This window comes from Ornithorhynchus anatinus, chromosome 5, assembly GCF_004115215.2.
Source record: "Ornithorhynchus anatinus isolate Pmale09 chromosome 5, mOrnAna1.pri.v4, whole genome shotgun sequence".
NCBI classification, from domain to species: domain Eukaryota; kingdom Metazoa; phylum Chordata; class Mammalia; order Monotremata; family Ornithorhynchidae; genus Ornithorhynchus; species Ornithorhynchus anatinus.
Genome location: NC_041732.1, coordinates 72,142,012 through 72,155,627, shown reverse-complemented (window position 1 = coordinate 72,155,627; position 13,616 = coordinate 72,142,012). Strand labels below are relative to the sequence as shown.

At 51.1% G+C, this 13,616-nt stretch overlaps 1 protein-coding gene across 4 annotated transcripts in view; it reads right to left on the bottom strand.

Moving 5' to 3' along the window:
* PLEKHG5 (pleckstrin homology and RhoGEF domain containing G5) overlaps positions 1-13,616 on the bottom strand; it is a 46,873-nt gene that overhangs the window by 22,700 nt on the left and 10,557 nt on the right. Inside the window, exon 1 of one of the 4 annotated variants that reach the window (XM_029066015.2) lies at positions 10,827-10,975. The exons of the other annotated variants lie outside the window; for them this stretch is intronic. The gene's annotated coding sequence lies outside the window, so the exon portion shown is untranslated. Of the gene's footprint in view, positions 1-10,826; positions 10,976-13,616 lie in introns of those variants that run through there. 4 annotated transcript variants of the gene reach the window in all.

Here is a 13,616-nt window from a genome sequence, read left to right as displayed (position 1 = left end):
TGCCCCCCCCCCCGCTTCCCTGCCGGCCTTCATCCTCCTGGGGGCAGGGGAGGGTGGAGCCAGGCAGTGCCTGGAGCCCTTTGTTGGGTAGTGATTATCTCCACCTGTTGCTGAATTGCTCTGCACACAGTAAGTGCTCAATAATAATCATGGTATTTGTTAAGTGCTTACTATGTGCCAAGCTGTTCTAAGCACTGGGGTAGATATAAGGTAATCAGGTTGTCTTCTAAGCACTGGGGTAGATATAAGGTAATCAGGTTGTCCCACTTGGGCTCACAGTCTTCACCTCCATTGTACAGTTGAGGGAACTGAGGCCCAGAGAAGTGAAGTGACTTGCCCAAAGTTACCTGGCTGACAAGTGGCGGAGGCAGGATTAGAACCCATGACCTCTGACTCCAAGCCCGGGCTCTTTCCACTGAGCTACGCTGCTTCTCTGAATACGAATGAATGAACAACTGGGGAGGCCAGGGGGGCGGGTAGGCGGTCGGGGGTCAGAAACAGCGTGGCTCAGTGAAAAGAGCACGGGCTTGGGAGTCAGAGGTCGTGGGTTCTAATCTCGGCTCTGCTACATGTCTGTGTGACCTTGGGCAAGTCACTTCATTCATTCAATAGTTTTATTGAGAGCTTACTATGTGCAGAGCACTGTACTAAGCACTTGGAATAGACAAATTGGTAACAGATAGAGACAGTCCCTGCCCTTCGATGGGCTTACAGTTTAATCGGGGGAGACGGACAGACAAGAACAATGGCAATAAATAGAATCAAGGGGATGAACATCTCATTAAAACAACAGCAAATAAATAGAATCAAGGCCACTTGTCAGCTGTGTGACTTCGGGCAAGTCACTTAACTTCTCGGTGCCTCAGCCCCCTCATCTGTAAAATGGAGATGAAGACTGTGAGCCCCACGTGGGACAACCCGATTCCCCTGTGTCTACCCCAGCGCTTAGAACAGTGCTCGGCACATAGTAAGCGCTTAACAAATACCAACATTATTATTACATTTCATTAACAAAATAACATCACTTCGCTGGGCCTCAGTGACCTCATCTGTACAAATGGGGATTTAAAAAATGTGAGCCCCACGTGGGACGATCTGATGACCCTGTATCTACCCCGGCGCTCAGAAGAGTGCTCAGCACATAGTAAGCGCTCATCAAATACCATCATTATTATTACTATTATCTGGGGGGGGGGGGGGTCGTCCTGCCCGCGGCACCATCGCTCCCCACGAGGGGGCGCTGCGGGACCGCAGGCTCGGGGAGCTGAGCCCTGCTGGGGCAGGGGGGTCCCGCACCCTCCCGCACCCCCCAGGCCCAAAAGGAGGAGGAAAAGCCTTACACAGGGCCACGGGGCGGGGGAACCTGTCTGCTCACTCTCTCAATACTTGCAATAATATTAATAATCATAATATTCACTCAATCCTATTTACTGAGCGCTTCCCGTGTGCAAACCACTGTACTGAGCGCTTGGGAGAGAACCACAAAACAACAGACACATTCCCTGCCCACAAGAAGCTCAGGTATTTGTTAATAATATTCATTCATTCATTCAATAGTATTTATTGAGCGCTTACTATGTGCCGGGCACAGTACTAAGCGCTTGGAATGCACAAATCGGTAACAGAGACAGTCCCTGCCCTTTGACGGGCTTACAGTCTAATCGGGGGAGACGGACAGACAAGAACAATGGCAATAATAATAAGTACAGTATTTGTTAACCTCTTACTATGTGCCAGGCACTGTACTAAATACTGGGGTGGATACAAGCAAATTGGGCTGGATATAGTCCCTGTCCCATATGGGACTTACAGTCTTGAATCCCCATTTTACAGATGAGGGAATTGAGGTACAGAAGTGAAGTGACTTACTCAAGGACACAGACAAGTGGCAGAGATGGAATTAGAACTCATGTCCTTTGGGCTCCCAGGCCTGTGCTCTATCCACTATGCCACGTTGCTTCTCGTGGCAGCATGAGAAACTTCTCTTATATTATTACTATTGATAATAATATTCATTCATTCAATTCATTCATTCTTATTTATTGAGCACTTACTGTGGGCAAAGCACTGTACTAACTGCTTGGAAGAGTACAATATAAAAATAGACACATTCTCTGCCCACACGAGCTCACAATTATTATGGTATTTGTTAATAATAATAATTATCATTATTATGGTATTGTGCCATATGTATACTAAGCACTGGGATGGATACAAGGTATAGAGAAGCAGCGTGGCTTAGTGGAGAGAGCACGGGCTTGGGAGTCAGAGGACATGGGGTCTAATCCCAACTCCGCCACTTGTCTGCTGTGTGACCTTGGGCAAGTCACTTAACTTCTCTGTGCCTCAGTTAGCTCACCTGTAAAAATGGGGATTAAAAAATGTGAGCCCCACATGGGGCAATCTGATTACCCTGTACCTACCCCAGCGCTTAGAACAGTGCTCAGCACATAGTAAATGCTCAAATACCATCATTATTATTATTATTATTACACAAACAAATCAGGTTGGACACGGCCCCTGTCCCACATAGGGCTCACAGTCTAGATACTCATTTTACTGATGAGGTAACTGAGGCACAGGAAAGAGAAGTAACTTGCCCAAGGCCACGCAGCAGGTAAGTGGGGGAACCAGTATTCAAACCCATGACCTTCTGACTCCCAGGCCTGTGCTCTATCCACTACGCCTTGCTACTTCTCCACTTACTATGTGCCATGCACTGTTCTGAGCCCTGGGGTAGATAAAAGTTAATCAGGTTGGACATAGTCCCTGTCCCACATGGGGCTCACACTCTAAGTAGGAGGGAGTATGATTTAATCCCCATTTTCCAGATGAGGGTTACTGAGGCACAGAGAAGTTAAGTGATTTGCCCAAGGTCAAACATTAGGCATATGGCAGAGCAGGAATTAGAACCCAAGTCTTCTGACTCCCAGGCCTGAGCTCTTTCCCCTGGACCATGCTGCTTTTCTTTTGTATTGTACTCTCCCAAGCGCTTAGTTCAGTGCTCTGCACATAGTAAATGCTCAATAAATACCACTGATTGATTGATTCTCTCCAACCACAATTTTCTCAAGCCCAACCCGTCAACCCAGAGGGTACCGTGACCCCCAGAACCAAGCAGTCTCCACCCCTCACGAGCCGCCACCAAACCCCAGATCTCCAAGTACTTTCTCTTGAACCACGCCCCTGGTCCTTTGGCCCCTTTGCCCCATCTGGGAACCAGGACATGCTGACCGCCGTCTCCCTCAGGCCCATGAACTCCGTGCTACTTTGAAGAGGAGACGCGGAGGTGGTTTATTACTGGGGCCTCTGGCTGTGCCGGGGGCGGACGGGCAGGCGGGCATGGAGCCAGGATCAGTGCCTCCTTCCTGCCCGCCCCCAGTGCCCGGTGCATGGTTCCAATTGCTCCCACAGGGAGGGGGGAGGGCACAACCTGGGGCTCGGGCACTGTAGTGTCCCTGGGTGGAAGGACGAGATTTCAGGGGACCCTGCTAGTCCGTCGCCAGAGCTGTATCAGGCCCTTGCGAAACGCCGTCACAACTCCACCAGTCTTGCCCCCTTCACCCCAACATTGCCATGGAGATCTGGGGACACCCCTTTCTCCCCCACAAACATTTCATAGGCCTCCTCCAGTCCCCACAGGTGGCCACTTCACATGGGTCAGATATGCCTCAACTTTCAGAGAGGATGCTTCAGTGGCCTCCAGCCTTTTTCAGTCTCTTCTACGTATGTCATCAAATGTCACCTTCTTCAGTCATCTAGATCATTTTAATCCCCACCCAGAGAAGTGGTGTGGCCTTGTCAAGATAGCATGGGCCTGGGAGTCAGAGGGTTTGCCTGCTGTGACCTGGGGCAAGTCACTTGACTTCTCTGTACTTCAGTTTCTTCATCTGTAAGATGGAGATTCAAGACCTGCTCTCCCACCTGCTTAGACAGTGAGTTCAAAATAGGCAGGGACAATAGCCAACCCGATATCTTCTGTCTCTTCTAGTGCTTAGTACAGTGTCTGGCACATAGGAGGGGCTTAACATATCTATGCAATGTCTTTAAATCAAAGTATTTATTTATATTAATGTCTGTCTCTCCCACTAGAATGTAAGCTCACTGTAAACAGGGAATATGTCTACCAACTCTGTTGTATTGTACTCTCCCAAGCACATAGTACAGTGCTCTGCACACAGTAAGCGCTAAATGCCATTGATTGAGTGCTTAAATGCCACAATTATTATTATAGTATCAAACCACTGACCACAGATTTTCAGTCTATCAATTAACATCCCTCACATTCCCTCATATAATTTCTAATCTCTCCACTGTGTTCCTCCAACTGCCACTTCCCTTCCTCCTAAGCAGTCGAGTACTCACCAGCCCATGTAGCATTTATGTACCTATCTTTAAATTCTATTACTTCCTCCTACCTGTAATTTATTTTAATGTCTGTCTCCCATTCTAGATTGTAAGATCTCTGAGGGTGGGGACCATATATCTACTACTTCTACTGACTCGCCCAAGTGCTTTGTACAGAGCTCGGTTCATGGCAGGCATTTAGGAAATACTGTTGATTGATTGATTCTGGTCGGCAGAGGGAAGGGGAGGGGGCGGGTTCCTTTGGCATTGGGGCTCTGCTTACACTGGGGCCACCTTGGCCCTAGACAAGCCCGCTAGAGAAGTACTGCTTCCGGAAGAACGATAGCTCCCAACCTATATATAAAATGATGATATTTGTTAAGTGCTTACTTTGTATCAAGCACTGTTCTAATCGCTGGGGGAGATACAAGCTAAACAGGTTGGACACAGTCCCTGCCCCACATAGGGCTCACAGTCTTAATCCCCATTTTACAAATCAGGTAACATGCACAGGGAAGTGAAGTGACTTGCCTGTGGTCACACAGAAGGACCTGGTTTCTAATCCCAGCTCCACCACTTGTCTGTTGACTCCCAGGCCCGTGCTCTATCCGCTAGGCCAAGCTGCTTCTCTATATCCTCCCCTCCCTCTCTCTAGCATTCCCAGGGGTCTGGGTCACAGAACACAGTCCCTTCAAGGTTCGAAGAGACTTTCAGAGCCACAGTGATGATAATAATAATAATAATAACAATAGTACTTGTTAAGTGCTTGCTATGTGCCATGCACTGTTCTAAGCACTGGGGTAGATACAAGTTAATCAGGTTGGACACAATTCCTGTCCCACATGGGGCTCACACTCTTAATTCCCACTTTAGAGATGAGGTAAATGAGGCCCAGATAAGGTAAGTGACTTACATGACAGGGCCCGTCGAAGGAGCAGGTAAGGGAACCCAGGCTTCCCACAGCCCGGGCTCTGCCTGGGCACAGGACAAAGGATGGAAAGAGAGGGGAAGGCCCTGACCTGGGGTGACATGGGGAAGGGCGTATGACATGTAGATGGATACAGCTGAAGTGGATGACACGTGGGAGCAAATGGATGACCTGAAGGTAACAGAAAAGTGAGGGTCTCTAGGCAATAAATGTAACATAGCAGTGCATATGTGCACACTAAACATACATGTGGCAGAAGATGGATTGCTCAGTAAATAAAAATTTATGAGAGCTGTTGAGGTGGGGGAGGTATCCATGTCTGCAGCGAGCTGTACAAAAGTTAATGGGTTTAAATAGCAGCAGCAGACAACATGGAAAAATGATTGGATAATGACAGTGACAGGGATGGAGAGATGGATGGATAGAGCACTTTAAGACAAGACAAGGCACCCATCTGTCTTGATCGGAAAGATTAACCAATACCTGCCTGGACCAGATGACCTCTCAGCGTCCCTTCCAGCTATGTGGTCCCATGTTCCCCACTTCAAAATATGGGGTGGTGTGCGTGTGTATTGGGGGGCAGGGGGCACCGCAGGCATTAACTACCTCGCTGGTACAAGCTCTCATAATATCCCGACTGGATTATTGCATCAGCCTCCTCTCTGATCTCCCACCCTCCTGTCTCTCCCCGCTCCAGTTTATTCTTCAATCTGCTGCCCAGATTATCTTTCTACAGAAACGCTCTGGGCATGTCACTCCTCTCAAAAACCTTCAGCGGTTGCCTATCAACCTTCGCATGAAACAAAAACTCCTCACTCTTGGCTTCAAAGCTCTCCATCACCTGGCCCCCTCCTACCTCATCTTCCCTCTCTCCTTCTATAGCCCACCGTGTATACTCCACTCTTCTGCCGCTAACCTCCTCACGGTGCCTCGTTCTCGCCTGTCCCGCCATCGACCCCTGGCCCACATCCTATCACTGACCTGGAATGCCCTCCCTCCTCACATCCGGCAAACTAACTCTCTTCCCCTCTTCAAAGCCCTACTGAGAGCTCACCTCCTCCAAGAGGCCTTCCCAGACTGGGCTCTCCCTTTCCCTCTGCCCGTCCTCCTCTCCCCATTTCCCCTACTCCTTCCCTCTGCTCTTTCCCCTTTGCCTCCCCACAGCACTTGTGCATATTTATATATATTACTCTATTTTATTAATGTGTATATATCTATGATTCTATTTATCTCAATGGTATTGATGCCTGACCACTTGTTTTGTTTTGTTATCTGTCTCCCCTGTTTAGACTGTGAGCCCACTGTTGGGCAGGGACTGTCTCTATCGGTTGCCGTATTGTACATTCCAAGCGCTTAGTACAGTGCTCTGCACATACTAAGCACTCAATAAGTACGATTGAATGAATTAGCATTCAGGCATTAGGACTCAGTGGGGTGAAATTATCCTGGAAGTGAATCGATCCAGCTGCCCCAAGCTCCATCCCTTGGCTCTGCCTCCTCCAACAATGAGGGGAGGTCAGGGGGGCAGAAGGCATACATTTGGATCTGGGAGAGGTTACTCCCAGAAACTGGGAGTCCAGAAAACCTGGGTTCTGTCACCAATCTTAACGTCAGTTTTGCAGCTTTCCCTCCCCAAAAGGATTATTTTACCACTTTTCCCCACCCCTCCTTAATGGGGGAACCCCAAAAACTAATGGTCCAGAACTGGACAGGACCCTGGGGCTTGCCCTGTGCTGGTTCTGTGGTAGCCCAGGAGGGTTCTCTGTCTCAGGCCCCTGGGGCAGGACCCAGATTGACCCTTTCCACCAGCAAGCACGAAGGCCCTGAGCTGGAGAAGGGTGACAGGGGGCAGGCTAAGTGCCTCACGGTCCCCAGGCCCCTCCGCCCCTCAACCGAGTTCCGTCTCCCGGCTGCCGGCTCAAGAGTCGGGGCAGACTGGTTGAAACTGATATGCAGAAACCAGATCGCTGGAGATGAATAATGAAATCTCCAAGGAAGGAGCTGCAGATCACCCCAACCACCCCACCCTCCCCTCCCCCTCACTAGCCAGGCCCTTTGCCATCACCCCCTGCCTCAGTGATGCCACGCTGGCCAGGATCACAGCCCCAGAGTGAGAGTGGGGGAAGGATCCTGAGACTCCAGGGCCTGCGACTGTCTACATCCTGTCTTCCCCACCCCCGGCCGCCAGCCCACACTGAACAGATGGTGAAACTGAGGCCCTGATGTGGAGGAGGGAAGGTTTACTTAGTGTTCCCCCAGCTCAGGGTGGGTGAGGGCAGAGGCAGAGCCGGGACTCAGGATGTCCATGGTTCTGTCTTCCCGACCTTCCTGCCTTTGATCCCGAAGATTTCCTCTCTCCCCTCTCCCCTCCCTCCTACCCTGGTTGGACAAAGGAACAGATCTGAAGGCCTCTATGCGGAACTAGCAGGCTGACCTGGGCCAGAGGAGCAGAAGCAGCAGCAGAGCCAGGCCAACCCCCACCCTATGCCACACGGCACAACCCATCTCCTTCCCTAGCCACATCATCGAAAATGACTTAGGTACAGTCTGTACTCTCCCACACACCCTCCACCTGGACTTCCCATATGACCTCCTCCTCTTCCACAGCACTAGTCTGGTTGAGGACAGAAACACTTGTGTCACGGTTCGATCGCCCGAGCCCCGACCACATCTCCCCTCCAGCTGAAGTCCCAGACTCTCCCTACGGCTCTAGACTGCACCGGCTGGCGGAGGGAGCTCCTGGGAAGATAGCTCCAGCCCAGGCCTTGTGCCAGTCTCCCCAACCACGCAGGGCCCCGTATCCAACTCTTGAGAAGAGAGTCCTGGGGGTCTCAGGGTCGGATTCAGTTGCCGTGGCCCAGCAGGTGCAGAGAGACCAAACAGATGCAGCCACCAGAGCTGGCGAAACCCATCCCCATTCTGAAGCTCCTGCGCCCGGCGACAGGAATGGAAAAGGCCCGCTCTGGGAATGCTGCCCTCCGAGCCGCACCACTGGGCATATCTGGAGGCTACAATCTTATTTCCCCCTCAGACCTGGGTGGGAAGGGTCCTCTCCAAGCCCCTGGGGGGGTTGTTGATGGCAAGGAGGAAACGTTTGACCGAAATGAAGCAGCACAGCCTAGTGGAAAGAACACAGGCCTGGGAGTCAAAAGGAACTGCTAATTCCAGCTCCGTCACTCGTCTGCTGTGTGACCACTGGCAAGTCATTTAATCTCTCTGGGCCTCAGTTACTTCATTTGTATAATGGGGATTAAGACCGTGAGCCCCATGTGGGGCAGGGACTGTATCCAACCTGATTGGCTTATATCTACCCCAGCACTTAATATAGATCTGGAACGCAGTAAGCGCTTAACAAATACCATTTTAAAAAAATGAAAAACAAAGGGTAGGGCTAAGGCGAGACCCAGATACCCTGCCCCTAGCCTCCAGGTGCTCTCTTCCCTCTCTTCCCTCTCTTGGCACAGTGGTTGGTATCTGGTTGGGGACACCGCCTGTCTAAAGAGGGTACACCCTGCTTTGGAACAGACTGGGAAATGGGAGATCTCTTACTTGCCGCACGAGCTGTTGCAAAAATGTTCCCAGCAGCTACGGTTACTGGTTTGAAGCTCCTGGATGCCCTTTCCCCTACTCCTGTTGCACTGCCCTCTCCCAGATGCTTAGTACAGTGCTCTGCACATAATAAGCCCTCGATAAATACCTTTGATGATTGATACACTGCATTTCTCTTCTGAATTCGGCTTAAGGAGCTGCGGCTTCGGAATGGGAACCACGCGCCCAACTCGGCCCCCCCGCATCCCTTCTGCCGTACTGTACTTTCCAAGAGGTTAGTATGGTGCTCTGCACACAGTAAGCGCTCACTAAATAGGACTGAATGAATGAACGAACGTCACCCCGAGCAAAACCAAGCTGCTTTGAGGCAGGGCCTCTGCAAAAAAACCACTGATCTGCGCTCCCCCTAGGTCGGCTTGTGGCCGGAGGGCCCAGAGAACCCGGACCTTGCACCGGTTCAGCTCCCCTCCGACGCGGCGGAAAAGCAGGAAAACGGGGAGGGAATTTCCCAGGGGGGTGGGAATACGGGCCAAAGCGCTGCTCCCACCCGGGGCCGGGAAATGTCCACTCCAGGGATGGAGACACCGAAAGACTGAGGGGACGCAGGGTAGGTAATAATCATGATGGTATTTGTTAAGCACTGTGTGCCACGCATTGGGTATTCCCAGACATAATCATAATGTTGGTATTTGTTAAGCGCTTACTATTCATTCATAGTATTTACTGAGCACTTACTATGTGCAGAGCACTGTACTAAGTGCTTGGAATGTACAATTCGGCAACAGATAGAGACAATACCTGCCCATTGACGGGCTTGCAGTCTAATCGGGGGAGACAGACAAAAACAAGACAACTTAATCACGATAAACAGAATCAAGGGGATGTACACCTCATTAACAAAATAAATAGGGTACATGTTCTAAGCGCTGGGTAGATCCAGGGTAACCAGGCTGTCTTCATCCCCATTTTACAGATGAGGTCACTGAGGCCCAGAGAATAATAATGTTGGTATTTGTTAAGCGCTTACTATGTGCTGAGCACTGTTCTAAGGGCTGGGGTAGATACAGGGTAATCAGGCTGTCCCACGTGAGGCTCACAGTCTTCATTCCCATTTTACAGATGAGGGAACTGAGGCCCAAAGAATAATAATAATGCTGGTATTTGTTAAGCGCTTACTATATGCAGAGCACCGTTCTAAGCGCTGGGGTAGATACAGGGTGATCGGGTTGTCCCACGTGAGGCTCACAGTTAATCCCCATTTGACAGATGAGGGAACTGAGGCCCAGAGAAGTGAAGTGACTTGCCCCCAGTCACACAGCTGACAAGCGGCAGAGCTGGGAGTCGAACCCATGACCCCTGACTCCGAAGCCCAGGCTCTTTCCACGGAGCCACGCTGCTTCTCTGAAGTGGAAAGAGCAGTGGAAAGAGTCTGGGCTTCGGAGTCAGAGGTCATGGGTTCGACTCCCGGCTCTGCCGCTTGCTAGCTGTGTGACTTTGGGCAAGTCACTTCACTTCTCCGGGCCTCGGTTCCCTCATCTGTCAAATGTGGATGAAGACTGTGAGCCTCACGTGGGACAACGTGATGACCCTGTACCTCCCCCAGCGCTTAGAACAGTGCTCTGCACATAGTAAGCGCTTAACAAATACCAAATACCAACAGTACAGTACAGATACCTCATCTGTCAAATGGGGATTAAAACTGCGAGCCCCACGTGGGACAACCTGATGACCTTGGATCCCCCCCCCCCCCGCGCTTAGAACAGCGCTCTGCACATAGTAAGCGCTTAACAAATACCACCATAATTCTTATTCTCTGCGGAGCGCTCAGGACAGTGCTTGGCGGGTAGTAAGGGGTGAAGAAATACCGCCCTGTCCTCATTTCGTCGAGGCTGTCTGGGTCACCCGGCCTCTCCCAGCTTCTGGGCGACCAAGAGGGCCACTCCAGGGTCGCCCTGCTGCTCCTTGGATGCCCCTCCACCCCTCCAGCCAGCTGGGGACTCACCGTTTCGCGCAGGGGCCGGGCTAGGGGTCCGTCCGGCGAGCTGTTAGCTCCCCATTATCCTCCGGGGCGGCGGGGAAGGAGCGGCAGCCCATGGCAGGGGGTCCGAGGTCCGGACGGACGGACCCCTTCCCCCCCCCCCCCGTCCCGGCTCGGAGGCGACTCCCTTTCCCGGCAGGGCGCAGCCGGGTAATTACGGTAGCGTCGGTGGACTCTACCACCCGCCGCCCCCGGAGACGCAGACCGCCGGAATGTACCATCGGGGCGGGGGGGGGGGGGGGGCTCGGAGTTCGCTCCGAAGCCCGTGGGAAAGGGCAGCGGGGACGCCGGGGAGGAGGGACCGGTTGCTGCCACCGCCCCCGGTCCGGTCCGGCCGCCTGCCCCCAGCGTTGAGGCCACCCCCCGGGCCCAAGAAGCAGAAGCATGGGTGCAGATGCATGGGTGTAGGCATGCATGTGTGCGTGTGGAAGCATGTGTGTATATATGCGTGCAGAAGCTTGTGTGCATGCACGTAGAAGCATGTGTGTATGCATGCATGGGTGCCGAAGCATGGGTGTGTGTGCATGCAGAAGCATGTGTGTATGTATGCGTGCAGAAGCTTGTGTGTATCCACGTAGAAGCATGTATGCATGCATGCAGGGGTGCAGAGGCATGGGTGTGTGTATGCATGCAGAAACGTGTATGTATGCACGCAGAAGCATGTATGTATGCGTGCAGGAGCTTGTGTGTATGCACGTAGAAGCATGTATGCATGCATGTGTGCAGCAGCATGTGTATGTATGCACACAGAAGCATGTGTGTATGTATGTGTGCAGAAGCTTGTGTGTATGCACATAGAAGCATGTATGTATGCATGCAGAGGTGCAGAAGCATGGGTGTGCATGTATGCATGCAGAAGCATGTGTGTAATAATAATAATGTTGGTATTTGTTAAGCGCTTACTATGTGCCAAGCACTGTTCAAAGCACTGGGGGAGATACCGGGTAATCAGGTTGTCCCATGTGAGGCTCACAGTTAATCCCCATTTTACAGATGGGGTCACAGAGGCACAGAGAAGTGAAGTGACTTGCCCACAGTCACAAAGCTGACAAGTGGCAGAGCTGGGAGTCGAACCCATGACCCCTGACTCCGAAGCCCAGGCTCTTTCCACTGAGCCATGCTGCTGACTACGTGTATGTGTGCAGAAGCATGTGTGTGTAAATGCAGAAACATGTCTGCATGCATGCATGCATGCAGAAGCACGTGTTTCTGTATGTGTGCAGAAGCATGTGTGTGTACATGCAAAAGCATGTCTGTATGCACACAGAAACGTGTGTGCATGTGTGCGAGCAGAAGCATGTGTGTGTGTGTGTATGCATGCTAAAGCATGTATGCTTGCATGCGTAGAGAATAATAATAATAATGTTGGCATTTCTTAAGTGCTTACTATGTGCAGGGCACCGTTCTAAGCGCAGGGGTGGATACAGGGTAATCAGGTTGTCCCACGTGAGGGTCACAGTCTTAATCCCCATTTTACAGATGAGGTAACTGAGACACAGAGAAGCTAAGTGGCTTGCCCAAAGTCACACAGCTGACAGGCAGCAGAGTTGGAATTCGAACCCATGACCTCTGACTCCCAAGCCCAGGCTCTTTCCACTGAGCCACACTGCTTCTCTAAAAGTATGGTATTTGTTAGCGCTTACTATGTGCAGGGCACTGTTCTAAGCGATGGGGTAGATACAGGGTAATCAGTTTGTCCCACGTGGGGCTCACATTTTTTAATCCCTATTTTTACAGATGAGGTAACTGAGGCCCAGAGAAGTGAAGTGATTTGCCCAAGGTCACACAGCAGACAAGTGGTGGAGTCAGGATTAGAACCCACAACCTCTGACTCCCAAGCCCAGGCTCTTTCCACTAAGCCACGCTACTGGCTCAGTGGAAAGAGCCTGGGCTTGGGAGTCAGAGGTCATGGGTTCGAATTCCTGCTCTGCCATTTGTCAGCTGTGTGACTGTGGGCAAGTCACTTAACTTCTCTGGGCCTCAGTTACCTCATCTGTAAAATGGGGATTAAGACCGTGAGCCTCACGTGGGACAACCTGATTACCCTGTTTCTACCCCAGTGCTTAGAACAGTGCTCTGCACATAGTAAGTGCTTAACATATACCAACATTATTATTATTATTATTATTAATAATAATAATAATAGTAATGTTGGTATTTATTAATTTAATTTTTGGTGCCTCAGTTACCACGTCTGTGAAATGGGGATGAAGACTGAGCCTCACATGGGACAACCTGATTACCCTGTATCTACCTCAGCGCTTAGAACAGTGCTCGGCACATAGTAAGCACTTAATAAATACCAACATTATTATGCATGCATTTCTATCTGTTGCAGAATTGTACATTCCAAGCACTTAGTGCACATAGTAAGCGCTCAATAAATACTACTGAATGAATGTACGTCTGCATGCATGCACGTGTGTATGTGGGGAGGTAAGGAAGAACATGGGCTCAGGACCCTCCAGACCTTGCTGGCAAGGACACCTCCTCAGGCGCTGCCGACGCAGGGATCCGACACGAGAGAGTTTATTCTTCCTCCACATCAAAAGAGAAATCGCCACAATCTAGAATGGGCCTAGCACAGTGGACCGGAGGGACAGACTCGGCTGCCCCCCCCCCCGAGGGTGACAATGGACCGCGGGGAGCCACTTCGCTGACCTCTGCCTCCGACCTCTCACCCCTCTAGTCCATACTTCACTCTGCTGCCCGGATCAATTAAAAAAAAGAAAGTTCTGTGCAAGCGTCTCCCCT